General features: G+C 50.5%; 1 protein-coding gene across 5 annotated transcripts in view; it reads left to right on the top strand.

Annotated features, from left to right (window-relative positions):
- The window catches only part of LOC147700662 (uncharacterized), a 334,569-nt gene that overhangs the window by 256,486 nt on the left and 50,745 nt on the right, over positions 1–27,338 (top strand). The gene's annotated exons all lie outside the window — the stretch shown is intronic.

Below are 27,338 nucleotides of genomic sequence, written 5' to 3' on the forward strand. Positions count from 1 at the left end.
GTCCACCTAGCACCACTGCCTGAACAGTCAGGTCCATTGGGATGAGCTCTTTGTCATTTTAGTCTGCAGTACCTTCTAGTCTAATCGGGTTTGCAGACTCTCATCAGAGGAGGTATTGCTTGGGTATCTACTCAAAGATAAGGAATCTGTGTCTAGAATTCTCTAACGGATGGAGAAGTTACTTACCTTCGGTAACGTCTTATTTGGTAGAGACTCTATCTAGCTGCAAATCTCTTACGGACCCACCCATCCTCTTCGCTTTGCAAATGGAGTTTAATAAAGCAGATCCACACCGACCCGAACACCACCCTCAGAGGCACCCTGATCTACCGACCTCCGGGACCACGCACCCAATTCAGCGAGGACATCGCCGACTTCGTCAGCCCGCATGCCCTCCCCTCCGCTGACTACATCCTCTTGGGGGACCTCAACTTCCACCTGGAGAACAACAACGACCGCAACACCAGCACCCTGCTCGACAACCTCGCCAATCTTGGACTCAAGCAGCTGGTGTCCACCCCCACCCACCTCGCCGGACACACACTCGACGCAGTCTTCTCATCCAGCACAGACATCGACTTCAGCCACGCCACAGAGCTTCAATGGACGGACCACAGCTGCGTCCACTTCACCTTCAAAAGAACGACGACCCACCACCACCAGCAACAGGCTGCCCGCAGAAGCTGGAACAAGATCACAGCAGACCAGCTCGCCACCTCCTTGAGCCAGCACCCTCCTGCCAGCTCAGCGAACCCCAGCCAGGCCGCCGACAACCTCACGAAGTGGATCAGCAACTGCGCGACGAGCTCGCCCCGCTGAGGACACCGCCCAGCAGACCCGGCAGCAAGAAAGCCCCATGGTTCACCGACGAACTCAAGAGCTCCAAGAAGAACTGCCGAGCCCTCGAGAAAGTCTGGAGAAGGGAACCTACACCGGACAACAGGACCACCTTCAAGATGGCCACCTGGAAGCACCACCAGCTGATCCGCGCCGCCAAGAAAACTGCATTCAAGGACCGGCTGGACAACAACGCACACAACTGCAAGGAACTCTTCAACATCGTGAAAGAGCTATCCAACCCCAGCTCAGGAAACAACGACATCACCCCATCGCAAGACCTCTGCAACTCCCTCGCCTCATACTTCCACAACAAGATCGCGGACATACACAACAGCTTCAACAACCAACCAACGCACACCACGACCGAACAACCACCCCCCACCACCACCCTCCACGCCTGGACCCCGATCAGCACCGAAGACACCATCCGCACGATGAACTCCATCCACTCCGGATCGCCGACCGACCCCTGCCCTCACCACGTCTTCAACAAGGCCGACGCTGTCATCGCACCCCACCTACAAGACATCATCAACACATCCTTCGACACCGCCACCTTCCCTGAGAGCTGGAAGCACGCCGAACTCAGCGCTCTACTCAAGAAACCCACAGCGGACCCCACCGAACTCAAGAATTACCGCCCCATCTCGCTCCTCCCGTTTCCAGCCAAAGTCATCGAGAAGACCGTCAACAAGCAGATGGCCGCCTTCCTCGAGACAAATGGATCCCTCGACCCCTCACAGTCTGGCTTCCGAGCCAACCACAGCACCGAGACCGCCCTCATCGCCGCCACCGATGACATCCGAGCCCTGATGGACAACGGAGAAACAGCGGCCCTCATCCTCCTAGACCTCTCCGCTGCATTCAACACTGTCTGCCACCGCACCCTAGTACAGCGCCTCAGCAACGTCGGAATCCAGGACAAGGCGCTGGAATGGATCATCTCCTTCCTCGACGGAAGAACACAGAGAGCCCGCCTACCACCGTACAAGTCAGAGGCCACCGAAGTCATCTGCGGCGTCCCTCAAGGATCCTCACTGAGCCCCACCCTCTTCAACGTCTACATGAGCCCCCTCGCGGCCATCGCACGCCAACACAACCTCAGCATAATCTCCTACGCCGACGACACCCAGCTGATCCTCTCCCTGACCAAAGACCCCGCCGCCGCCAGAGCCAACCTGCACGAAGGGATGAAAGAGGTAGCCGAGTGGATGACGACCAGCCGCCTGAAACTGAACTCAGACAAGACGGAGGTCCTCATCCTGGGCCCTTCACCCTCCGCCTGGGACGACTCCTGGTGGCCTCCCGCCCTGGGCACCGCACCCAAACCGACAGACCATGCACGCAACCTGGGCTTCATCCTGGACTCCTCCCTCTCCATGACCAGGCAAGTCAACAACGTCTCCTCGGCGTGCTTCAACATCCTACGCATGCTACGGAAGATCTTCTGGTGGATCCCCACCGAGACCAGGAAGACCGTCACCCAGGCCCTTGTCACTAGCTGACTGGACTACGGCAACGCCCTCTACGCCGGTACCACCGCCAAGCTCCAGAAGAGACTCCAGCGGATCCAGAACGCCTCAGCCAGACTCATCCTCGACATCCCACGAACCAGCCACATCTCCGGACATCTGAGAGACCTACACTGGCTCCCCGTCAACAAAAGAATCACCTTCCGCCTCCTCACCCACGCACACAAAGCCCTACACGACCAAGGCCCGAGCTACCTCAACAGCCGAATCAACTTCTACGCTCCCAAACGCCACCTCCGATCAGCCAACCACGCCCTCGCCGCCGTCCCCCGCATCCGAAGAGCGACTACAGGAGGAAGGTCCTTCTCCTACCTGGCCGCCAAGACCTGGAACTCCCTCCCGACCGACCTGCGCCTGACCCAAGACCACCTCTCCTTCAGGAAGAAGCTGAAGACCTGGCTGTTCGAGCAGTAGCGGCACCCCCCCACCCCCAGCGCCTTGAGACCCTACGGGTATGTAGTGCGCTCTATAAATGTCTTTGATTGGTTTGATTGATTGATTGACTGTTCCTTTATGATGGTCACAATTTCACACACCAGTGGTTAATGTTCTTCATGGTTCCACACTCCTGGCATGGAAAGCCGTGAAAAGAAACTGATGTCAGAGCGCTGGCATGGCACCTATGTAGGCACCGTGCACGTTACTTCCGGCGCAGAGGACGCCACGTGGAGCTGAACTATGCCACCTACCGGCGCAGGACTATTGCCCACAAAAAATTCCCAGATTCAGTTTGGCACCTGGGGATAATTCTAAGGTAAGGAATCTGGGGCTAGAGAGAGTCTCTACCACATAAGGTGCTACCGAAGGAAAGTAACTTCTTGTTCTTTTCTTAAGTGGAAGGACACTTACCTGTTACCACAAATGCATGACGTTACAACGCATACATTTACAATGCAGTTTTTACATCGCAACATCCTTTACAATGCATACATTTACAGCGCATGCCACTAGAACGAATTTTTAAAACTACATTTAAAACCATTCCCTTACATCTCATTATACCTTTACAACACATAACATTACATTGCATTTAAGGTAAGTGTTGGATAGTGTAGGGGTAAAAATTACTATTCTAACTCCAGGGGGTGCAACAGTAGGGTAAGTATTGGATAGTGTAGGGGTAAAAATTACTATTCCCACTCCAGCGAGTGCAACATAGCTATATAGCGTATTTTTTAAAATCCTGTTATTTGGTATTTATTTTGTTCTACTTTGCCTTCTCCCCTGTTTTTAAATACCTGGCCCACTTGCCTGCACCATAATCGGAAAAACACCGCTTTTTTGGCGGGTCCCTTGTCGAATATCCCCTCCACGGCAGACATCTTGTGTGGAGAGAAGGATGCCTGGCCGCGCCATCTTTGCTGATGGTCTAGTCGTCATAAGGATGCTAGATCTTTACTTAAGGCGAGGGAATTATTCGGTCAGTCTTTAGAACTGACTGGTGGCACGAGCAAGGAACCAATGCGTGCTGTGCCTAATCGCGCTAATTTGCGAGCTATATACCGTATTTTTTAAAATCCTGGTATTTGGTATTTATTTTGTTCTACTTTGCCTTCTCCCCTGTTTTTAAATACCTGGCACACTTGCCTGCTCCATAATCGGAAAAACACCGCTTTTTCGGCGGGTCCCTTGTCGAACATCCCCTCCTCGGCGGACATCTTGTGTGGAAAGAAGGACGCCTGGCGGGGTTATTTTTGCTGACGGTCTAGTCGTCATAAGGACGCTAGATCTTTACTTAAGGCGAGGGAATTATTCGGTCAGTCTTTAGAACTGACTGGTGGCACGAGCAAGGAACCAATGCGTGCTGCGCCTAATCGCGCTAATTTGCGAGCTATATAGCGTATTTTTTAAAATCCTGTTATTTGGTATTTATTTTGTTCTACTTTGCCTTCTCCCCTGTTTTTAAATACCTGGCCCACTTGCCTGCACCATAATCGGAAAAACACTGCTTTTTCGGCGGGTCCCTTGTCGAACATCCCCTCCTCAGCGGACATCTTGTGTGGAGAGAAGGACGCCTGGCGGCGCCATCTTTGCTGACGGTCTAGTCATCATAAGGACGCTAGATCTTTACTTAAGGCGAGGGAATTATTCGGTCAGTCTTTAGAACTGACTGGTGGCACGAGCAAGGAACCAATGCGTGCTGCGCCTAATCGCGCTAATTTGCGAGCTATATAGCGTATTTTTAAAATCCTGTTATTTGGTATTTATTTTGTTCTACTTTGCCTTCTCCCCTGTTTTTAAATACCTGGCCTACTTGCCTGCACCATAATCGGAAAAACACTGCTTTTTCGACGGGTCCCTTGTCAAACATCCCCTCCTCGGCGGACATCTTGTGTGGAGAGAAGGACGCCTGGCGGCGCCATCTTTGCTGACGGTCTAGTCGTCATAAGGACGCTAGATCTTTACTTAATACGGATATTTTAACGCGCAGCGGGATCGCCGGATTTCTGCCAGAGTTACGCCTGAGTTCAGCCCGTCTGCGCCCGTCCGCGCTCGGCCGGGCTCCGGGCCTGGGCCTCTTGGTCGGCGACAGGTATTTTCATCTAGAGAACTATATCATCTAGATATCGGAGGGCAGACGTAAGATCCCACTATCATGACTAAGTTAGAGGATATGAATATCCTTCGACCTCTTAGGGGGAGGACGAGGACTCATCCGCCTTCTCTGAAGCTAACCAGTTTGAATACAAGGTCACTTCATAAGCATCATCTAGAAATCTTCACTCTCCTTCAGGATGAGGATATCGATGTTTTAACTCTTACGGAGACATGGTTGGGCGATAACTCACTGCCTGATATTATAGCTGCCCTGCCCAATGAATATGATGCGGTATGGCACAACCGTGCTGATAACGCTCGGGGGTGGGGTGGGGTAGCAATCTTGTTTAAAAAATATCTAACGGTTGTTAAAATTGCGGCCGAAACTGTAGATCTAGCTGACATACTTGGAGTGAAGATTATTTTGAAGAATTCATGTCTCGTGATCTTTACAGTTTACCGTCCTCCTAATTCCACCTCAGCGTTTAATGATTTATTCGCCCCTATTATGTCTGACATTTGTACAAGGTACCAAAAAATTGTGGTAACCGGGGACTTTAACATGCATTAGGATAAAGCCCATAAAGACCCGGCAACTAGACATTTGGAGACTATGATGTCCTCACTTGGTATTGAACAGCTTGTAGATGCCCCCACACATATCAAGGGGCATACTCTTGATCTTATCTGGACCTCAGATCCAAAGGTAAACCTTGTGGACATTCTACCCTGTATTTGGTCGGATCATCATTTGGTGAATTGGGAGATTCCCACTGACGGTTATCTGGCCCAAAAACCTCATAAATTGAAAAAAGTTTGTCAGTGGATAAAAGTGGATTCACAATCTTTGACCAATATTCTTCCTGATTATGCCCAATCATTGGTCTCTAGTGGAGATTTAGATCAGGACTATCGGGATATAATGTGTAATCTGAGTCAGGCGATTGATCAGATAGCACCTGTGAAACTACAAAAAGCAAAAGGAGTAGGCAAAGGGGCGCCATGGTTCACTTCGTCTCTGAGGGATCACAAAAAGAAGCTTCGTCATCTAGAAAGGAGTTGGAGGAGAACAAAAGACGGTACAGACCGGGAACACTATAAAATTTCACTCAACTCGTATAAAAAGCTTATTCTGGTAGCAAAAGCAGAATATTATGAAACACGCATAAATCAGGCTGAGAATATTCAGAAGGAAGCGTTCAAAATCTTCACAGAGTTGAGTAAAAAACCAGAAACGACTGAAACAATAAAAAACTGCAACACCTTTCAATGTTATTTTCTTGAGAAGGTGGAGACCATTCTTTCTGAGATTAAGAATAGTACCTTGAGTGGTTCTCTTCCGTCACAGGAAGCCCAAATCTCTTCGGAAGCCTCTATCTTAAAGTTCCCAGAGATAGACTCTCTAAGTCTCGAGCAGCTTATGAGTAGAACCAAGTCAGGTTCCCCGGCGGACCCGTGCCCCCCCAGGGTTTTCTGCCTGGCGCGCCCTATTTTAGAAGATCACATTATCTCCCTTCTTAATAGCTCGATGGAGACTGGCCATCTACCATCGAGTTTCAAAGAGGCACGAGTCAAGCCTTTGATAAAGAAACCAGGTGCCGACCCGGCTATTTTAAAAAACTATAGACCGATATCCCAATTGCCTTTTTTGTCCAAAGTTCTGGAACAACATGTGCTGAAGTCCCTCTCCTTATTTCTGGAGTCACACCATCTACTCCAGGAGCGTCAGGCAGGATTTCGTGCACATCACAGCACCGAGTTGGTGATGCTCTAGGTACTGGATGAGCTCAGAGGTATGGCTGACAGTAAGAAACCGAGCGCCCTGATATTTTTAGACCTATCGGCGGCGTTCGATACTGTCAGCCATTCCCTGCTTTTGGACAGACTGGCCATTTTTGGGATAAGGGGCGTGGCCCATCAATGGCTTCAATCCTTTTTAACGGGCAGGACGCAGAGGATTCAATTGGGGGATTGCATTTCCGATGCAGGTACCTTGGAGTGCGGAGTCCCTCAGGGCTCTGCATTATCCCCACTACTGTTTAATCTATATTTGCAACCGTTGATCCACTCTCTAGTGAACATGGGTTGTCGTGTATTTAACTACGCTGATGACACCCAGCTGCTACTGAGTATTGATAATACGGCTTCGGCACAGATCAACGCCCAAAACATCCTTAGATTTACGGCTGGCTGGATGACTGCAAACCTGTTGAAAATAAACCTGGAAAAAACTGAGGTTTTGGTGGTTTCAACCGTTGCTTCACCCTGGAGTAACCTGTATTGGTCCCAGGAACTAGGTCCCACCCCGACACCGTGTGACAAAGTAAAAAGCCTTGGCATTAAGATTGACCATAAATTGTCAATGGCCAGTCAGATCTCCTCCGTCGTAGGGACGTGTACTGGTTTGATTAGACAGCTGCGTAAGTTAGCTCCCCTCCTCTCTTTGTCCATGCTCCTTATGGTTGTCTTTGCTACAATCATTTCGAGGTTGGATTATGGGAACGCTCTCTATTTAGGTCTGCCCAAAACTTTGACCAATAGATTGCAGGTTGTCCTGAATGATGCTGCGTGATTAATCTTCAGGCTACCTAGAAGAACCCATGTCTCTCCTTTATTGCTTAAGCTACATTGGCTCCCTATTGAGCAAAGGGAGGAGTTCAAGAGCTTATGCACAGCCCACAAGGCAATCTGTGGGCAAGCCCCCGCCTACATTAAGGAAAGTTTGGAGGTCTATAACCCTAAATGAATACTTAGGTCCTCTGATACCCAGCTGTTGGTCTGCCCTCGATATAAGCTAGCAACTAAGGGTGGAAGATCCTTTTCGGTTTTGGTTCCACAGATATGGAATAAACTACCAGAACCGCGTCGGAGAGAAGTAAATCTCCTGCGTTTTAGGAAGCTGTTAAAAACAGTCCTATTTAGGGAGGCGTTTGGCCCTCTTTAAATAGCTGCACTGTAGGCCTCTTTTATGCCTCCTTCACGTTTTGAATCATTGCTTTTGTCATCGGTCTTGAGCGCCTAGAGACCTGCAGGTGATTTGGCGCTATATAAACCGAAGTTAACAATAACAATAACAACAGTAGGGAAAGTGTTGGCTAGAGTATGGCTACTTTGTGTTGTAATGGTATGCGTTGTGATGACATGCGATGTAATGCCTGCGTTGTAGTGACATGCGTTGTAGTGTCATACGTTGTAGTGACATGCAATGTAATGGCTGCATTGTAGTGACATGGTTGTAAAGGATGTTGCGATGTAATGACTGCGTTGTAAATGTAGTGCAATGTAATGACTGAATTGTAAAGGTTGTTTCCCGTTACCACACCACCTCCCTGCCTTGGACTGCTAGACTTTGCTACCCTGTGAATCAAGTGCTGAATGTGTGTACTTGTTGATTCGTTTTGGGTCCAATGTTAGGCTTAAGCCGAGGGACCTCAGTTGTAAACAGCTCTGATTCACACAAATCCACAAACCGAGCCCAGTAAACCCTGACTGCCTCAGGACACGTGAAGCAATTAATTCACAAAGCACGGCCAAACAAGTATGGAGAGTTTGCCTTTCTGGTGATTCATATCCCCTTAGTTGTTGTGTTCCCTCATTCTTCACCACTCCCACCCCCCTATCAGTCTCGTTTATGTTAGTTCACATCATTAACGCTTAGTAAAAGAAAACTCTCTGAAAACTGGCATTTATAAAGCAATAATCATAGCTTGTTTTTATATAGCACTTCATATCACACTTCTGTTTGTTAGCTCGGTAAACAACAGGGGTTAATATTACTGCAATTTAACAGTACTCAGTTTACTGAACTCTGATGAATGTAAAGATAATTTACCTTGTGTGGATTCATGCTCATGAAGATCAGTAGATGCTTTACTCAATGAAATGTCTTGCCCCTTAGGGGTAGGGATTAGTTGCAGACGGAGGCATCCTCTTCCAAGGGTCCCTCGGGATTAGTTGCAGGCGGAGGCATCCTCTTCCAAGGGTCCCTCGGGATTAGTTGCAGGTGGATGCATCCTCTTCCAAGGGTCCCTCGGGGTTAGTTGCAGGCGGAGGCATACTCTTCCAAGGGTCTCTCAGGGTTAGTTGCAGGCGGAGGCATCGTCTTCCAAGGGTCCCTCTGGGTTAGTTGCAGGTGGAGGCATCCTCTTCCAAGGGTTCCTCTGGGTTAGTTGCTGGGGGAGGCATCTCTTCCAAGGGTCCCTCGGGGTTAGTTGCAGGCGGAGGAATCCTCTTCCAAGGGTCCCTCGGGGTTAGTTGCTTGGGGAGGCATACTTTTCCAAGGGTCCCTCTGGATTAGTTGCAGGTGGAGGCATCCTCTTCCAAGGGTCCCTCTGGGTTAGTTGCAGGTGGAGGCATCCTCTTCCAAGGGTTCCTCGGGGTTAGTTGTTGGGGGAGGCATCGTCTTCCAAGGGTCCCTCAGGGTTAGTTGCAGGCAGAGGCATCCTCTTCCAAGGGTCCCTCCGGATTATTTGCAGGCGGAGGCATCCTCTTCCAAGGGTCCCTCTGGGTTAGTTGCAGGCGGAGGCATCCTCATCCAAGGGTCCCTTGGGGTAAGTTGCATGCAAGGCATCCTCTTCCAAGGGTCCCTCGGGGTTAGTTGCAGGTGGAGGTATCCTCTTCCAAGGGTCCCTCGGGGTTAGTTGCAGGCGGAGGCATCCTCTTCCAAGAGTCCCTCTGGATTAGTTGCAGGCGGAGGCATCCTCTTCCAAGGGTCCCTCGGGGTTAGTTGCAGGCGGAGGCATCCTCTTATAAGGGTCCCTCGGGGTTAGTTGCAGGTGGAGGCATCCTCTTCCATGGGTCCCTCTGGGTTAGTTGCAGGCGGAGACATCCTCTTCCAAGGGTCCCTCGGGGTTAGTTGCAGGCGGAGGCATCCTCTTCCAAGGGTCCCTCGGGGTTAGTTGCTGGGGGAGGCATCCTCTTCCAAGGGTCCCTCGGGGTTAGTTGCAGGCGAGGTATCCTCTTCCAAGGGTCCCTCTGGGTTAGTTGCAGGCGGAGGCATTGTCTTCCAAGAGTCCCTCGGGATTAGTTGCAGGCAGAGGCATCGTCTTCCAATGGTCCCCCTGGGTTAGTTGCAGGCGGAGGCATCCTCTTCCAAGGGTCCCTCGGGATTAGTTGCAGGTGGATGCATCCTCTTCCAAGGGTCCCTCGGGGTTAGTTGCAGGCGGAGGCATACTCTTCCAAGGGTCCCTCAGGGTTAGTTGCAGGCGGAGGCATCGTCTTCCAAGGGTCCCTCTGGGTTAGTTGCAGGTGGAGGCATCCTCTTCCAAGGGTTCCTCGGGGTTAGTTGCTGGGGGAGGCATCTCTTCCAAGGGTCCCTCTGGGTTAGTTGCAGGCGGAGGAATCCTCTTCCAAGGGTCCCTCGGGGTTAGTTGCTTGGGGAGGCATACTTTTCCAAGGGTCCCTCTGGATTAGTTGCAGGTGGAGGCATCCTCTTCCAAGGGTCCCTCTGGGTTAGTTGCAGGTGGAGGCATCCTCTTCCAAGGGTTCCTCGGGGTTAGTTGTTGGGGGAGGCATCGTCTTCCAAGGGTCCCTCAGGGTTAGTTGCAGGCAGAGGCATCCTCTTCCAAGGGTCCCTCCGGATTATTTGCAGGCGGAGGCATCCTCTTCCAAGGGTCCCTCTGGGTTAGTTGCAGGATGCCCTCGGGGTTAGTTGCAGGCGGAGGCATCCTCATCCAAGGGTCCCTTGGGGTAAGTTGCATTCAAGGCATCCTCTTCCAAGGGTCCCTCGGGGTTAGTTGCAGGTGGAGGTATCCTCTTCCAAGGGTCCCTCGGGGTTAGTTTCAGGCGGAGGCATCCTCTTCCAAGAGTCCCTCTGGATTAGTTGCAGGCGGAGGCATCCTCTTCCAAGGGTCCCTCGGGGTTAGTTGCAGGCGGAGGCATCCTCTTATAAGGGTCCCTCGGGGTTAGTTGCAGGTGGAGGCATCCTCTTCCATGGGTCCCTCTGGGTTAGTTGCAGGCGGAGACATCCTCTTCCAAGGGTCCCTCGGGGTTAGTTGCAGGCGGAGGCATCCTCTTCCAAGGGTCCCTCGGCGTTAGTTGCTGGGGGAGGCATCCTCTTCCAAGGGTCCCTCGGGGTTAGTTGCAGGCGAGGTATCCTCTTCCAAGGGTCCCTCTGGGTTAGTTGCAGGCGGAGGCATTGTCTTCCAAGAGTCCCTCGGGATTAGTTGCAGGCAGAGGCATCGTCTTCCAATGGTCCCCCTGGGTTAGTTGCAGGCGAGGTATCCTCTTCCAAGGGTCCCTCTGGGTTAGTTGCACGTGGAGGCATTCTCTTTCAAGGGTCCCTCGGGGTTAGTTGCAGGCGGAGGCATCCTCTTCCAAGGGTCCCTCTGGATTAGTTGCAGTCGGAGGCATCCTCTTCCAAGGGTCCCTCGGGGTTAGTTGCAGGCGGCGGTATCCTCTTCCAAGGGTCCCTCTGGGTTAGTTGCAGGGGGAGGCATCCTTTTCCAAGGGTCTCTCTGGATTAGTTGCAGGGGGAGGCATCCTTTTCCAAGGGTCTCTCTGGATTAGTTGCAGGGGGAGGCATCCTTTTCCAAGGGTCCCTCGGGATTAGTTGCTGGAGGAGGCATCCTCTTCCAAGGATCCCTCGAATAGAGGGACCCTTGGAAGAGGGCTCCTTGTGAATCTTGGGCTGTTTCTAGAGGTGTCTGCACAAATGGGTGCAAACAGCATGTTTCTAAGAAGGGCCACCACCTAGTTGTGTATTTCTGAAGCAGGGATTTCCAGTAGCCCCAAAAAGTGGACCTAGGAACTGTTGCCTAAATACAACTCTTGGCCCTGTCCGTCAATGAGTAACTGAAGGGATCTATGTTCAGGTGTATGTTCTGTTTTACACTGGCCAAGCTAGGGGCGAGCTGTGACTGTCACAAATACAACTCATCCTCCGACAATAACTAGCTTCTACACCAAAGCCTGAACCCCACATGCCTTTACCATGCGGGCTGAACCACACAGGCGACAATACCACTCAAGTTTTTTACAACGCAGAATTTTACAAGGAATATGCCTTTATCATGCATATCTTTAAAACGAATTTCGTTGTAAAGGCATGAATGGTAAAGTCATATTCTTTGTTAAAGTTTTAAATGTACATACATGTAAGTATTAAGTGTTTTAATTTTTTTACATATATATATATATATATATATATATATATATATATATATATATATATATATATATATATATATATATATATTACCTACTGGCGGTCGCCAGTAGGTATATATAGTTAGGATTTTTTTGAATAGGGATTTCTGAAAATTCTATGTTGATTAACTTTGGCGTTGATGGACGGAATTGGTTGAAATTTTCAGGAAAATGGCACATTTTGTTTCTGAGCGTCCCCTGAAAGTTTGGGGGGGTTTCTTGAAGTGGGCGCCTACTTCCATATTTCCATCCACACAGCGCAAAAAAAATATCTCAGATTTGTGCTAGACGGACAACACTACCAGTTCAAAGTACTCCCATTCGGAGTCACAACACTGCCAAGGGTGTTTTCCAAATGCCTAGCAGTAGTAGCAGCACACTTAAGAAGACAACATATTCATGTCTTCCCATTTCTGGACGACTGGCTCAGAAAAGCCAGCTCATACAGCCAGTGTGTGCAACACTCTCACTCTACTATTCAACTGCTTCATGACTTGGGATTCACAGTAAATCACGTCAAATCGCATCTGCAACCCTCGCACATACAACAGTATCTCAGCGCTACAATAAACACCCAACCAACACTAGCTTATCCCTCGCCAGGATAACAAGTGTACAAACCCTACTAACAAAATTCAAACCGCAACACTCGCTACCAGCTCGAGTGTTCATGCAACTCATAGGGATGATGGCATCTTGCATATTTGTAGTACCTCACGCAAGACTGCAAATGTGTACACTTCAAGAGTGCCTAGCACGCCAATGGAACCAGGCTCAAGGTCAATTAACAGACCTAGTGTTGGTAGACGGTCGGACTCATCGTTCTCTGCAATGGTGGAACACAAAAAACCTTTCCAAAGGGCGACCGTTTCTAGAGCCAGTTCCTCAAATAGTCATGACGCATCGCTCTCCGGCTGGGGAGCCCATCTACTGCATCACACCATGCAAGGCAAATGGACACCACAAAAAAAGCTACTTCACATCAACCACTTAGAGTTGTTAGCTGTGTTTCTAGATCTGAAAGCATTTCAAACTCAAGTGTCAGGCAAAGCTGTCTTAGTCCGCAGAGACAACATGACAGCTATGTACTACATAAACAAACAAGGGGGGACACGCTGTCTGCAGCTCTCTCAGTTTGCCCAGCAGATTTGGAGATGGGGTATACCGCTAAAGATCTTCCTCTCAGCCCAACACATCCCAGGAGTACAAAACACTATCGCAGATCTGCTAAGTCGACAAACACAGCAGATCCATGAGTGGGAACGTCATCCGCAAGTTCTTCATCCGTTCTTCCAAATGTGGGGACAACCTCAGATAGACCTCTTTGCCACCCACGAAAATGCTAAATGCCCAAGCTTTACCGCCAGATACCCACACCCATTGTCCAAAGGCAATGCTATATGGATGAACTAGTCAAAACTATTTGCTTACGCCTTTCCTCCTCTCCCACTACTTCCGTTAGTGGTACGCAAACTTGTAATTGTAATTGTAATTGTAAAAGTACTTGTTAAGCGCGGTTGCTGCCCGTAGGCGTCCAAGCGCTGAGTAGAAGCAGGAAGTGACTGGAGGGGAGCTAGGGGGTATCGGATTTGGCAAACAGCAGTGTCTTTAGGTTTTTACGGAATGAGAGGAGGTCTGGGTTGGACCGGAGTGAGATGGGGAGAGCATTCCAGAGCTTGGCGGTGTTCAAAGAGAACAGCCTACCCCCAGACCTGGCTCGCTTCACTCTGGGAACAACAGCGAGGAACGCCTCCGTCGACCGAAGGTGCCTGTTAGGGTGGTAAGGGATGATAAGGTCGGTGTTGATGGCTGGGGCCGTTTTCCAGAAGGCGCGGTGCGCCAAGCACAGTGCTTTAAAGGTCACTCTCTGCCTCACTGGCAGCCAGTGGAGACTTTTTAGAGCAGGTCTGGCTGAATGAGTGCGCAAGATTTTCAGCAAGGTGCGTGCTGCACAGTTTTGAACGACCTGCAATTTTCGGACGGCCATCTCAGGTGCTCCCACGTATAGGGCATTGTTCGAGTCCAGGCGCGACTGGATGAGACCTTGTACCGCCACCTTTTTTGCCTCTAGGGGAAGTAGCGGGAGAACCTTCCTCAAGATTCTCAGTAGGCCAAAACAAGTGGCGGACAGTTTTTTGGCCTGGGTGGAGAAGGAGAGTTTGTTGTCCAGCCACACTGCCAGGCTTTTGACACTGTCCTTAGGGGTGGGAGGGGGGCCTAGAGCACTGGGCCACAGGGAGGTGAGGGACACGGGGGAGGTAGGGCCTAGGAGCATGAGCTCCGTCTTTTCTCCGTTTAGTTTTAGGGAGGAGTTGGTCATCCATCCCTTAACATCCACTAGGCATTTTAGGAGGTCGGCTGAGGAATGCCTGTTGTTCTTCGTGGCTAACGAGACCACAAGCTGGGTGTCGTCGGCATATGACACGATTTTAATGCCATATGGTTCGACAACACCCGCCAGCGGCCTCATGTACACGTTGAACAATACAGGGCTCAGGGAGGAGCCCTGTGGTACTCCGCAGCTCAGGGGTTTGCTCGAGGACACCGTCTCTCCGTCGAAGATCTGAAACGGCCTCCCAGACAGAAAGGAGTCAAACCACCTTAAAGCGTCACCTGAAACTCCGATGTTATAGAGACGGTCCAGCAAGGTGGTATAGCTGACCGTATCGAAGGCGGCACTTAGATCAAGGAGGATCACTGCCACTGATCCTCCCTGGTCCAGTATCCTTCTAGTTTCTTCGTTGACAGCTAACAAGGCGGTTTCAGTGCCATGCTTTGGTCTGAAGCCTGTCTGGGATGTATGTAATAGAGAGTGGTCCTCCAGGAACTGGACCAGCTGCGCGTTTATGTACTTCTCTAACACCTTGCTAGCCCAAGGGAGAAGTGAGATGGGGCGGTAGCTGGAATGGTCGTCTGGGTCTAGGCTGGGTTTCTTTAACAACGCCCGTACCATGGCCTGCTTCCAAGCTGTGGGGACTGAGCAAGCGGATATGGAAGTGTTTAGAAGATCCAGGATTACAGGCAGGGTGGCTTTGCTTGCCTGCATCAGGACTTCTGGAGGAGCGGGATCACAGGGGGAGCCAGACTTGACTTGTCGTGCCACCTTGCTTAAAGTATCAAGGTCCAGAGGAGGGAAGTGCTCAAGGGAAGGCTGGTCTGGGTGAAGAGGTGATTTAGGGGGGAGTGGGTTAATCACATCCGGGGTTGTGGCTGAAGTAGGGAAGGTGGAGTACATTTTTGTAACTTTGTTGTGGAAAAAATCCGCAAGCTCGTTGCATTGATCCTGGGTTTTGTTGGGTGGGGGTGCCGTATTGGCAATGGAACAGTGCTTTATAATCTGGAAAATTTCTTTGGGTTTAGATTTTGCTTCTAGTATTTTCTCAGAATAGTAGGTTGCCTGGGCCATTCTGATCCCTTCTTTGTAGGCTTTGATCGCCTCTTTGTAGGAAGCCTTTTTATCTGGGAGGAAGTCTAAACGCCAGGCTCTCTCTCGTTGCCTGCAGAGGCGTTTTAGTTGTCTTAGAGAGTCAGAGAACCAAGGGGCAGATTTCTGTAGTCTCTTCGAGGAGGATTTATGAAGCGGGAGGATCGAGTCTAGCGAATGGGTGATCCAATTTTCGTAGTAGGTGTTAGCCACATTGGGGTCTGGGCAGAGTGAAGGGCGAGTGGAGTCTAGGTTATGCAGCCAGGACTCCAATGGGAGTTTAGACCAGTTCCTCATGGAGGTGACTTGGGGAGGTAGCTGCGGGGTTTTGTGTTTGACCCAGGTAAACGGGACCAGAAAATGGTCCGACCATGGGAGGGGGGTGGGTTGATCAACAGTTAGATCCAGGCAGTTGCTAAATATGGGGTCAAGTAGATTGCCCTTTTCATGGGTTGGGGATGCAACCAGTTGGGACAGTTGGAGAGCTTCCAGATCATCTAATAATTCCTGAGCAATGTGATCTGAGGGGGAGTTAAAATGGAGATTAAGGTCCCCTAGGATCGTGTGATTAGCGGAAGAAAGAATTCTTTCCGCTATGATTTCTGGAAGAGACCTGTGGAACACTTTTACAGGCTCAGGGGGGCGGTAGATCAAGGTGCCAGAGAAAGTGTTGTTAGCGTTGAACTCTATGCAGAATGCTACGCTCTCGCATTCAGGGATAGTTTCTGCTGTGGTACGGCATCGGTACTGGTTCTTCAGAATGATCGCCAGACCTCCGCCTCTCCCTACCGGTCTATCCACTCTAAGGATATGATAGCCTACGGGTAAGGCTTGAACTACGTCTGGCTCAGAGTGAGCAGTAAGCCACGTTTCCGTCAGGAAAACCGCGTCTGGCTTATGCTCCTCGAGCAGCATGGCAATCTGTGTGCTATGTTTAGGTAAGGAGCGGCAGTTTAGCGCGTACATACGGTACGTTTGTGCTGCGGCCGACGGGGATTTGCGGAAGGAGTGTTTGCACCCCGAACATCGGGCGGGTAGCTCTAACGGAGCAAAGATGTGGGAGCACTGGAGAGTGGCAGTCCTACCTATGCTGTATAAGGCCGCCGAGCTGTAGGTCCTGCTCTGGGTGGAGTGAGAGCCAAGGTTTGTGGCCCCGGGTCCCGGTTGGTCGCGGACGGGCGCAGACAGGCTTGCCTTAGGCGCGCCTTCGGCGCGCAAACGGCGCGCCCGCTGCGCTCGCCCGCTGCGCGTTCTAAAGTTACACATGTTTTATAGGGCCGTAGGGCGGGAAGTGGGCGTGGCCTCAAGGTGGGCGTGTCCAGCGGCGAAGGCAGCCGGTGCTAGGGGTCACGTGAGCGCTAGGTCCGTTCTACCGTGCCCTGAAGTGCGCGGTGCTTTTACAAGTTATCACAAGATTAAAAAGTAAGTTTTTAAAAGTAGTGCAAATAACAAATATGCGACCTCTCCCGGCTTCCGCCTCAGGAGTCTTAGCTTCAGCCAAGCGCTAGCGTGTCAGCGCTTTTAAGGGCGGGAAGTGGGCGTGGCCTCAAGGTGGGCGTGTCCAGCGGCGAAGGCAGCCGATGCTAGGGGTCACGTGAGCGCTAGGTCCGCTCTACCGTGCCCTGAAGTGCGCGGTGCTTTTACAAGTTATCACAAGATTAAAAAGTAAGTTTTTAAAAGTAGTGCAAATAACAAATATGCGACCTCTCCCGGCTTCCGCCTCAGGAGTCTTAGCTTCAGCCAAGCGCTAGCGTGTCAGCGCTTTTAAAGGGCGGGAAGTGGGCGTGGCCTCAAGGTGGGCGTGTCCAGCGGCGAAGGCAGCCGGTGCTAGGGGTCACGTGAGCGCTAGGTCAGCTCTACCGTGCCCTGAAGTGCGCGGTGCTTTTACAAGTTATCACAAGATTAAAAAGTAAGTTTTTAAAAGTAGTGCAAATAACAAATATGCGACCTCTCCCGGCTTCCGCCTCAGGAGTCTTAGCTTCAGCCAAGCGCTAGCGTGTCAGCGCTTTTAAGGGTGGGAAGTGGGCGTGGCCTCAAGGTGGGCGTGTCCAGCGGCGAAGGCAGCCGGTGCTAGGGGTCACGTGAGCGCTAGGTCCGCTCTACCGTGCCCTGAAGTGCGCGGTGCTTTTACAAGTTATCACACGATTAAAAAGAAAGTTTTTAAAAGTAGTGCAAATAACAAATATGCGACCTCTCCCGGCTTCCGCCTCAGGAGTCTTAGCTTCAGCCAAGCGCTAGCGTGTCAGCGCTTTTAAGGGCGGGAAGTGGGCGTGGCTTCAAGGTGGGCGTGTCCAGCGGCGAAGGCAGCCGGTGCTAGGGGTCACGTGAGCGCTAGGTCCGCTCTACCATGCCCTGAAGTGCGCGGTGCTTTTACAAGTTATCACAAGATTAAAAAGTAAGTTTTTAAAAGTAGTGCAAATAACAAATATGCGACCTCTCCCAGCTTCCGCGTCAGGAGTCTTAGCTTCAGCCAAGCGCTAGCGTGTCAGCGCTTTTAAAGGGCGGGAAGTGGCCGTGGCCTCAAGGTGGGCGTGTCCAGCTGCGAAGGCAGCCGGTGCTAGGGGTCACGTGAGCGCTAGGTCCGCTCTACCGTGCCCTGAAGTGCGCGGTGCTTTTACAAGTTATCACAAGATTAAAAAGTAAGTTTTTAAAAGTAGTGCAAATAACAAATATGCGACCTCTCCCGGCTTCCGCCTCAAGAGTCTTAGCTTCAGCCAAGCGCTAGCGTGTCAGCGCTTTTAAGGGTGGGAAGTGGGCGTGGCCTCAAGGTGGGCGTGTCCAGCGGCGAAGGCAGCCGGTGCTAGGGGTCACGTGAGCGCTAGGTCCGCTCTACCGTGCCCTGAAGTGCGCGGTGCTTTTACAAGTTATCACAAGATTAAAAAGTAAGTTTTTAAAAGTAGTGCAAATAACAAATATGCGACCTCTCCCGGCTTCCGCCTCAGGAGTCTTAGCTTCACTACAACAGCAATCCCTGACGCTCATTCTAGTCGCTCCAACTTGGGCCAGACAACCGTGGTACACCACACTGTTGCAAATGTCTGTAGTACAACAACCAAAAACTAAACCTATCTCCACGCCTATTAACACAGAACCATGGAGAGATCAGACACCCAGACCCAGCTCTACTCAACCTAGCGATCTGGCTCCTGAGGTCATAGAGTTTGGTTACCTCAACCTTCCTCCATCCTTAAAGAAGCTAGACGTCCCACTACTAGAGCATGTTATGCTGCTAAGTTATGTTATGCTGCTAAGTGGAAACGCTTTGTCATATACTGCCAAAACAACCAAATAAATCCCTTAGACATGTCTATTTAACACATCATAGGATATCTATTACACCTTCAAAAGTGTAATCTAGCCTATACGTCTATCAAGACTACACCTTGCTGCTATTGCAGCATACTTACAAAATATACAACATCTATTTTTAGAGTACCAGCTATTAAAGCTTTCATGGAAGGATTCAAAAGAATAATTCCTACCAGAACGCCACCAGCACCAGTGTGGAACCTGAACATTGTTCTTACTAGGTTAATGGGTCCTCCCTTTGTACCTTTACATAAATGTGAATTGCAATTCCTAACCTGGAAAGTAGCTTTCTTGGAAGCAATTACTTCTCTTAGAAGGGTTAGTGAACTACAAGCATTTACCATTCAAGAACCTTTTTTGCAAATGCATCATAACAAAGTGGTTCTTCGTACTAATCCTATATTCCTTCCTATAGTCATTTCACCATTCCATCTAAATCAATCAGTTGAGCTGCCCGTATTTTTCTCGCAGCCTCAAACAGTCGCAGAAAGAGCTCTACATACCTTAGACGTCAAAAGAGCACTGCTGTACTATATCGAAAGGACACAACCTTTTCGTAAAACAAAACAACTTTTTGCGTCTTTTTCCCCGCCACATAAAGGCAACCCCATATCAAAATCAGGGATCACCAGATGGATTGTTAAATGCATACAAATATGTTATCACAAAGCCAAACGTACATTAACAATTCCTCCAAAAGCCCATTCTACAAGGAAAATAGGGGCTTCAATGGCATTCTTAGGGAACATTCCCCTAGATGATATATGCAGAGCAGCTACATGATCTAAACCGTACACATTCCCAAAACATTACTGTGTAGATGTGCAAACTAAACACCAAGCCACTGTGGGCCAGGCTGTACTAATACTCTATTTCAAACAACTGCAACAGATAATGGTGGTCGCCGCTAGGTGTGGGTACTGCTATATAATCTATGCACAGACTGTAATCTGCAGCTCATATGCCTCAAACGGAAAATGCTACTTACCAGTATGCATCTGTTCTTGGCATGTAGAGCTGCAGAGTTGCACACGCCCACCCGCCTCCCAGGCTACCTTTATCTGTTCCAGTATTATCTTAATTAGATACAAATCACATGGACATCACTACCTCTTTTACAGCTCCATCACTTCCCTAATGGCGAAAAACAATCTGGGGAGGGAGCCGATGCCCATGACAAAACAAACTGCAAACATCCGGGCCCAACACTAGGTGGCCATCTATGCACAGTGTGTAACTCTGCAGCTCTACATGCTAAGAACAGATGCATACTGGTAAGTAGCATTTTCCTTTTATATTTTAGGGAAATGCTTTTATTAGGGTTTAGGCTGGGTAAGAGTATATGGGTTGTAGGAATTTTTAGGGTTTAAGGCGGGTTTGGGTTTTTAGGTGGTAAGGGAAATTTTAGGGTTTAGGCCGTGTTTGGGTTTCTAGGTGGTACGGGAATTTTTAGTGTTTAGGGTGGGTTTGGGTTTTTGGGTGGTAAGGGAATGTGGACTGTTTAGGGTGGGTATGGGTTTTGGGATTTAGGGATTTCTTAGGGTGTGTTTGGGTTTTTGGGCATTAAATGTATTTTTAGGGTTTAGGGTGGGTATGGTATTTTGGGTGCTATGTGAATTTTTAGGGTGGGTTTAGGTTTTTGGGTGGTAAGGTAATTTTTAGGGTTTAGGGTGGGTTTTGGGTTTTGGGTGCTGAGGGGTCTTTAAGGTGGATATGGGTTTTTTGGTTGCAAGGGTATTTTTAGTCTTTAGGGTGGATATGGGTTTTTGGCTGTAAGGGTTTTTTTAGGATTTAGGGTAAGAATGGGTTTTGAGGGGGGCGTGGCTAGCAGCGGATGATGGCGGCAGCAAACTAGAGAGGCTCCCGTAGCGCGGCGGCTTCCCGCATCAATCCGCATGCCTATCCGCTCAACAACGAACCCAGAAGGGGTGTCCCGGGTCTGGTGACCGAACAACAGCTGCAGGAGAAGTTTGGGTGCGTTTACGCCCCGGGAACGGGAGGAAGGAGCTACCTCAATTGACCTCAGAGTGCGGCCTGGCGGCACGAGTGCAGCCGCGGTGGCTGAGTTGAGTTCTATCCGGGCGGAAGTGGACCATCGCCGGCGCGGCCAAGCGGAAGTGCCCGCAGCGGCCACAGACCAACACCAGCGGAGCTTGAAACTGGCGGATCACTCTCGGTCACTCAAATGCTGGCTTTATCTCTCCGACGTCAAGGCAATACAGTGAACAACAGCGGCGATAATTGTAGCTGAAGTTCGAAAGTAACTGCGTAGTCGCCGCCATCTTGCATCTCGTCTGCCAGTGCTGGTACGGACTCACTGCCGACGGGACTAGACGCCATTGGTGACTCGCAAACTACAACTGGCGTGTCTGCCTGCCAAGAAGACTAGGCACCGCTGAACAAGGGCGGCCTGACTACCCATCCATCGGGAGTGCTCCGACGGCATGACACAATGGCGGGGAAGGGACCCCGACAAACCACCACTCAGGCTAAGCTCGATAAATTCGCCTACGATAAACAGACACTCCCCCAACCGGAGCAGCGCAAATCTGTGGGCAAAGGCACGGTAGGTGAAGGGGCGAAGAAGGCTACCCTGGACGATGTCTTGCACGCCCTGGCGCAGGTACAAGCAACGGTGGGCGCGACTGCTACCAAGGTGACCCTGATACGAGCGGACCTCCAGAAGATGAGTGAAAGAGTGAAGCAGGTGGAGGTGGTAGCTAAATTGTTGGTGGAGGATGTCTCAGATCTACAGGTCGCAATGGAGAAGCTACAGGCCGATAATAAACTGCTCAAAGACAAACTGGACGATCATGAAGGACGCTCCCGGCGGAACAACGTCCGCATTTTGGGGGTCCCGGAATCTGAAACCAAAGGGGCCATGGACTTGTATGTGGAGGATTTGATAAAAAATCAGCTGGCCCCCAAGGGGCTCTCTAACTTCTTCACGGTTGAACGAGCTCATAGGGTACCCGGAGGAACACCTAAGCCAGGGGCCCTCCCGCGTCCGATCCTAGCGAGACTTTTTAACTTCAGAGATCGTGACATGATCCTACAGGCGGCCAGAGTGGCACCAGCCATCCAGATCCAAAACTCGGGAATATCCTTTTTTCCGGACTACACAGCGGAGGTTACGAGACGGAGGAGAACTTTTCTGGAAGTAAAGAAGACACTACGCGAACAGGAATTGCCGTACTCTATGCTATACCCGGCCCGTCTAAGGGTGGTGGCCGACAAGAAGGTTCGGTTTTTTGACTCCCCCGAGGCAGCAAGAGACTGGCTGGAGGGATGGCGCACAGTGGATCGCACGTCTGGCCGACAGCGCAACAGACACCAAAACGACAGCCGGCCAGGCTCACAGACTTCAGCTGGAAGGAGTGCGAGTGCATCGCCGACGCAGGACCTGTCCGGGGCTGCCGGGGGCAAATAAGGTCAGCAGGCCGTGAAATGTTTGGACTTGGACTTCTTCCCACTTTGGTTACTCATATATGTCGTTAGTGGGCGCCGGCCTGGGCATCCCGAGGGCAGCAAGGGAGCCGCCTGCTTTGGGGGACACTCTCCCCCGACGTGCAAGTACTCTGTTTGTGGGATGGGTTAAGCGCTCTGCTAAGTTGGGGTGGCAGGCAGTTCTAGGTCCGTTAAGCAGGGAGGCAGGGTGGGAAGGGATGGGGGGGGTTTGTTTCTTTTTCATTGGAAATTCACTAAGTCGGTCAAGAACTGAAATGTGTGTTGCTACTAAAATGGTGTTTTTGCAGGTACGATTGATTCTTTCGGGACGATTCGTGTGTGGCAGCGTGATTGAAAATGGCGGATGAACAACTCAATGCCGCGGGGCAGGATGGGGCGCGGTCCGATGGCTCCGCCCTTAGAATACTTTCCTGGAACGTAAGGGGCCTAGGGGACAAGGTGAAACGTGGCCTAGTACTAACCGAGTTGAAGCGGCATAAGCCCCAGCTAGCACTCTTGCAGGAAACTCACTTGGTGGGAGGGGCCACTAAGGCCTTAGATAGGAGGGGATACAGGATGATTGTGCATTCGGAATTTTCATCGGGTTCTCGGGGTACGGGTGTCCTGATCAAAAAATCCTCACACTTTATCCCACTGAGCATGAAAACCGATAGTCAGGGATGCTTTGCGGCGGTGGTGGGGCAGTGGGACGGTCGTCCCTTGACAGTGGTTTCTGTATATGTTCCGCCGTCCCTCCATTCAGTAATGCTTCCAGCCCTTGGTGATTTTTTGTTATCTCTCCCCGACAGTGATGTAATTTTGGGTGGGGATTTTAACGCGACGGCGGATCTACAGCTCAATAGGTTTCCGGTGACTGCTTCGCCGGGGGGACCCTCCCGGTTTCAGCGGTTCCTAGGGGCACTGGGATTGGTAGATATCTGGCGTCATGTTCATCCTCAGGTCAGACAGTACACGTTCCACTCCACAGTCCATAACAGTCTTTCCCGCATTGATTATTTTTTGGCGTTGGGGGAAGGGATACAGCGAGTCGACACTGTTGACATACACCCCCGAGGCATTTCAGATCACTCTCCGATAACTCTCACCATTTCCACCCAGACAAAGTCGCGTCACCGCATATACCCTATACAGGCATCTTACCTTAAAGTCCCGAAAATCAAGAAGGCTCTTCAGAGGGCCACGGAGCATTACTTTGTTGAGAATGTGGCAACTGTGGCGTCCTCCGGGGTCCTCTGGGAGGCCTACAAAACAGTGCTAAGGGGACAGGCTATAAGCTCCATCGCGGCTCATAAGAAGGAACAGGCAGCTGAACAGTCTACACTTGAACTCCAACTGCGCACAGTCACAACCTTACACGACGCTGACCCTACAGAGGACACGGCGCATAACCTTGCACTCCAGCAGCGCCTGTACACAGATCATGCACGCCTCACAGTACAGGGACACATTACTGATACACAGAATCGGGTGTACGACGTAGGCGACAAGGCGGGAAAGATGTTGGCCTGGCTTGACAAGAGAGGGGGTAGCTCCAGAGGGATTCAACAGGTGAAGGATGGGAATGGTGCGATGCAGACTAACCCTGAACAGGTAGTGGAAGCACTGGCGGCCCACTTCGAACAGGTGTATACTCCTGAAAGGGAGGTGACCGTGATCATGGCCCAGAGTGCACTGAGCGGAATAGATATCCCGATACTGCAACCGGAGGCAATGGCCGACCTGGATGCGGCATTAACCACCGACGAAATACAGCTTGCCATAGGGGCCCTCAAGCCTGGAAAGGCCCTTGGTCCGAACGGCATTCCGGTGGAATGGTATCAAGTATGATCTGAGGACCTTAGTCCTTACTTACTCAACATGTATGAGGAATGCCGTAAGAAGGGGCTGCTCCCACTGGACCAGAGAACGGCCACGATTGTACAATACCAAAGCCCGGTAAGCCTCAGGAGGAATGCTCCTCTTACCGCCCCATCTCCCTATTGAATGCAGAAAGCAAAATCTTGGCTAAACTCCTGGCCAACCGGCTGTTGGCTCATCTGCCTGATCTTATCCACCCAGATCAATCGGGGTTTATGCCTCATAGGAACACAGCACTAAATCTTCGTAGGGTTCATGGGGTGCTGGCGAGGGCAGACCAGATTAGTGACAGTGCAGTTATATTGGCCCTGGACGCGAAGATGGCTTTCGACCTGGTGGAATGGGTCTACCTTTTTGAGGTGTTGTCCCACATGGGCTTTGGCCCGAACTTTATATCATGGATTAAGCTACTCTACGCGGCGCCTGTGGCACACGTGGTAGCAAATGGCCACATTTCGCGCACGTTTCCGCTTGGGAGGGGCACCCGGCAAGGCTGCCCTCTGTCTCCCTTGCTCTTTGCGCTAACCCTGGAACCGCTGGCTAATCGCATAAGACAAACTCCCTTGCTCAAGGGGATACAATGGAGGGAGGGGTGGGAAGACCGCCTGTCCCTATATGCGGACGATATGCTGGTGTATTTAACGGATCCCGAGCATGGAGTGCCAGCTCTTTTGAACTTGTGCGACGAGCATGGCAAGGTTTCTGGTTACACCATAAATTGGAGAAAATCAGAGATGTACATACTGAAAGGTCAGATTCCGACGCTCGGACCAGACTGCCCTCTGAGACTGGCCGGTTCCTCCTTTAAATATTTAGGGATCTATGTTACGAGGGACCCACTTGAGTATAAGAGACTGAATTTAGTGCCACCGCTGGAGCGTCTCAAGCAAGACGCCAACTTCTGGGCGGGGCTGCCACTGACCATGTTGGGGAAAGCAGCACTGTACAAAATGAAATCGCTGCCCCGTTTTCTGTATATCCTAGATAATACGCCCTTTTCGGTGGCAGCAGGATACTTTAGAAAGGTAGCAGCGGTTGTTTCGGGGCTATTGTGGGGCAATCGGCCGGCACGCATAGCTCAGGCGACACTCTGTAGAGGCTGGTATGATGGGGGCATTGCACTGCCGAATCTGCACTTGTACTACTGGGCAGCGCAACTTAAGCCCATTAACCAATGGCTACACGCCCGCAGTCTGATCCGGCATTTCAAGCAGACAGGGCGCAGCTGGGCATTAACAACATACTCGCCCCACTCTATGACCGGAGAAAACTGAGACTCCTCTCAGGGCCCACTAAACTCACAGTGGAAACCTGGTACGCGGCGACAGCTGCGTTAGGCTGGAAGGGGAAAATCACCAAACTCACCCCGCTCTGGGATGCACGCGCCTTGGGCAACTTGAGAAATAGCAAGGGTTTCTCCCTCTGGGATTCCATCGGCATATCCACGGTGGGCGACATGTGGGAACGGGGTGACGTTATCTCGTTCACCCGCCTGAGGGAAATATATGACCTGGGGCCACACGAATCATACCGATACGTACAAATTCGTCATACCCTGCTCACGGCCATCCCCTCTGGGTCGACTCCTCCTGAGTCCTCCCCGCTGGAGGATCGCCTCCTGACTGACTTTATGGTGGAAAGAGCAACTTCACTGACGTATCGTAAGCTCCTGAACAACTCGCCAGATCCGCTGGCTCCCCTGAAGGAAAGGTGGGAACAGGAGGTGGGCGCCCTAGATGAACACGAGTGGAATGAGGCTCTGGCGTCACCGAAAGAGGTGGGCATCTCGGCTAGGATGAGACTTGTCCAGCTCAAGGTTCTCCATAGGGTATACTACACAAGAACACTGCTACACCGCATCCACAGAACACCACACCCTTTTTGTCTGCGTGGCTGTGGGGAAGAGGGCACCTTTTTCCATACGTTTTGGGACTGCCCACACATACAAAATTACTGGCGACAGGTACTGCGTACTGTATCTCAGGCCCTAGAGATCTCGATCCTCCCAGACACAAGGCGATGTCTCCTAAACGTGTGGGAACCAACAGATTTGCCCAGACATAGTCGACTTTGGGTAACGTTGGGAATGATTGTAGCGAAGCGGGATATTGCTCAGCGTTGGGGGGCGGCAGAACTTCCAACGAAGTCACAATGGTGCATGAATATGGACAAAACAATGATAACTGAAAGGGCGGTGTACTTGAGCCGTGCGTGTCCAGGCAAGTGGAATAAGGTGTGGTCCCCATGGAATGTGTACCGTGGCGAAATCTGCGATCCGCTGCCAGAAGATGATCCGTTAGAATCGGATGATGAGGGAGGGATGGAGTGAAGGGTGGAGGACGAGATAGGGACACCATTTGGGTAGAGGTGTGGGGGGGGGGAAGTCCTTCCCCGTTCCGGATGAGATCCCTGGATAAAACATGGCAACTTATACTGTCCTAAGAATCTTCCATACAGCTAACCTGCAATATTATTTCTCAATGATCGCAATGTGATTCCCTGTTTGTTCTTTTGGTTCTTTTCAAAAAACAAAAAATGAAAACCTCATTTAATTTGTAATGTGATTTTGACTAATGACCTTCAATTTGTTTAGTGATGTGCCCATTCACTACAGTAGCTTCTTTAACGTATGAACTTCATTTCCGCATGGCTGTCACTGCTATTTCTTCTATTTTAGCGGCCGGCCCCTCGGGGTTGTAGGCGACTTGCTGTGTAATTGTAAGAAGGTACAATAAAGGTTTTTAAAAAAAAAAAAAAAAAAAAAAGAATGGGTTTTGATGTGGTAAGGGTATTTTTAGGATTTAGCGCTTAGGGTGGGTATGCTATTTTTTGTGTGGTATGGGCATTTTAGGATTTATGGTTGGTCGGGGTTTTTTGATGGTAAGGTGCGTTTTTAGGTTTTAAGGTGTGTTTGGGTTTTGGGGTGGTAAGGGTGTATGCTTCTGTATGCGAAGAACTGCCTGGTAAATGTTTAGCACATATATGCCTTTACCATACATGAGTTTTCAACAAACTTTTGTTGTAAGGCATGCATGGTAAAGGCTTGTGTGGTTCTGTCATAGATTCCTCTTCCAGTCTCTATGCCATTTCGAATTGTTAAAATGCAGGATTCGCCTATTATACGTGTAATCCTGAAAATATGTTACCTCAAATCATTTTGTTTGTGCTTAAGTGAGGAGATGGAATAGATGACTGGTTTCTAAGTCTTTCTGCCATGTCCCCCT

Source organism: Lissotriton vulgaris, chromosome 7 (genome assembly GCF_964263255.1).
Source record: "Lissotriton vulgaris chromosome 7, aLisVul1.2, whole genome shotgun sequence".
In the NCBI taxonomy this organism is placed as follows: domain Eukaryota; kingdom Metazoa; phylum Chordata; class Amphibia; order Caudata; family Salamandridae; genus Lissotriton; species Lissotriton vulgaris.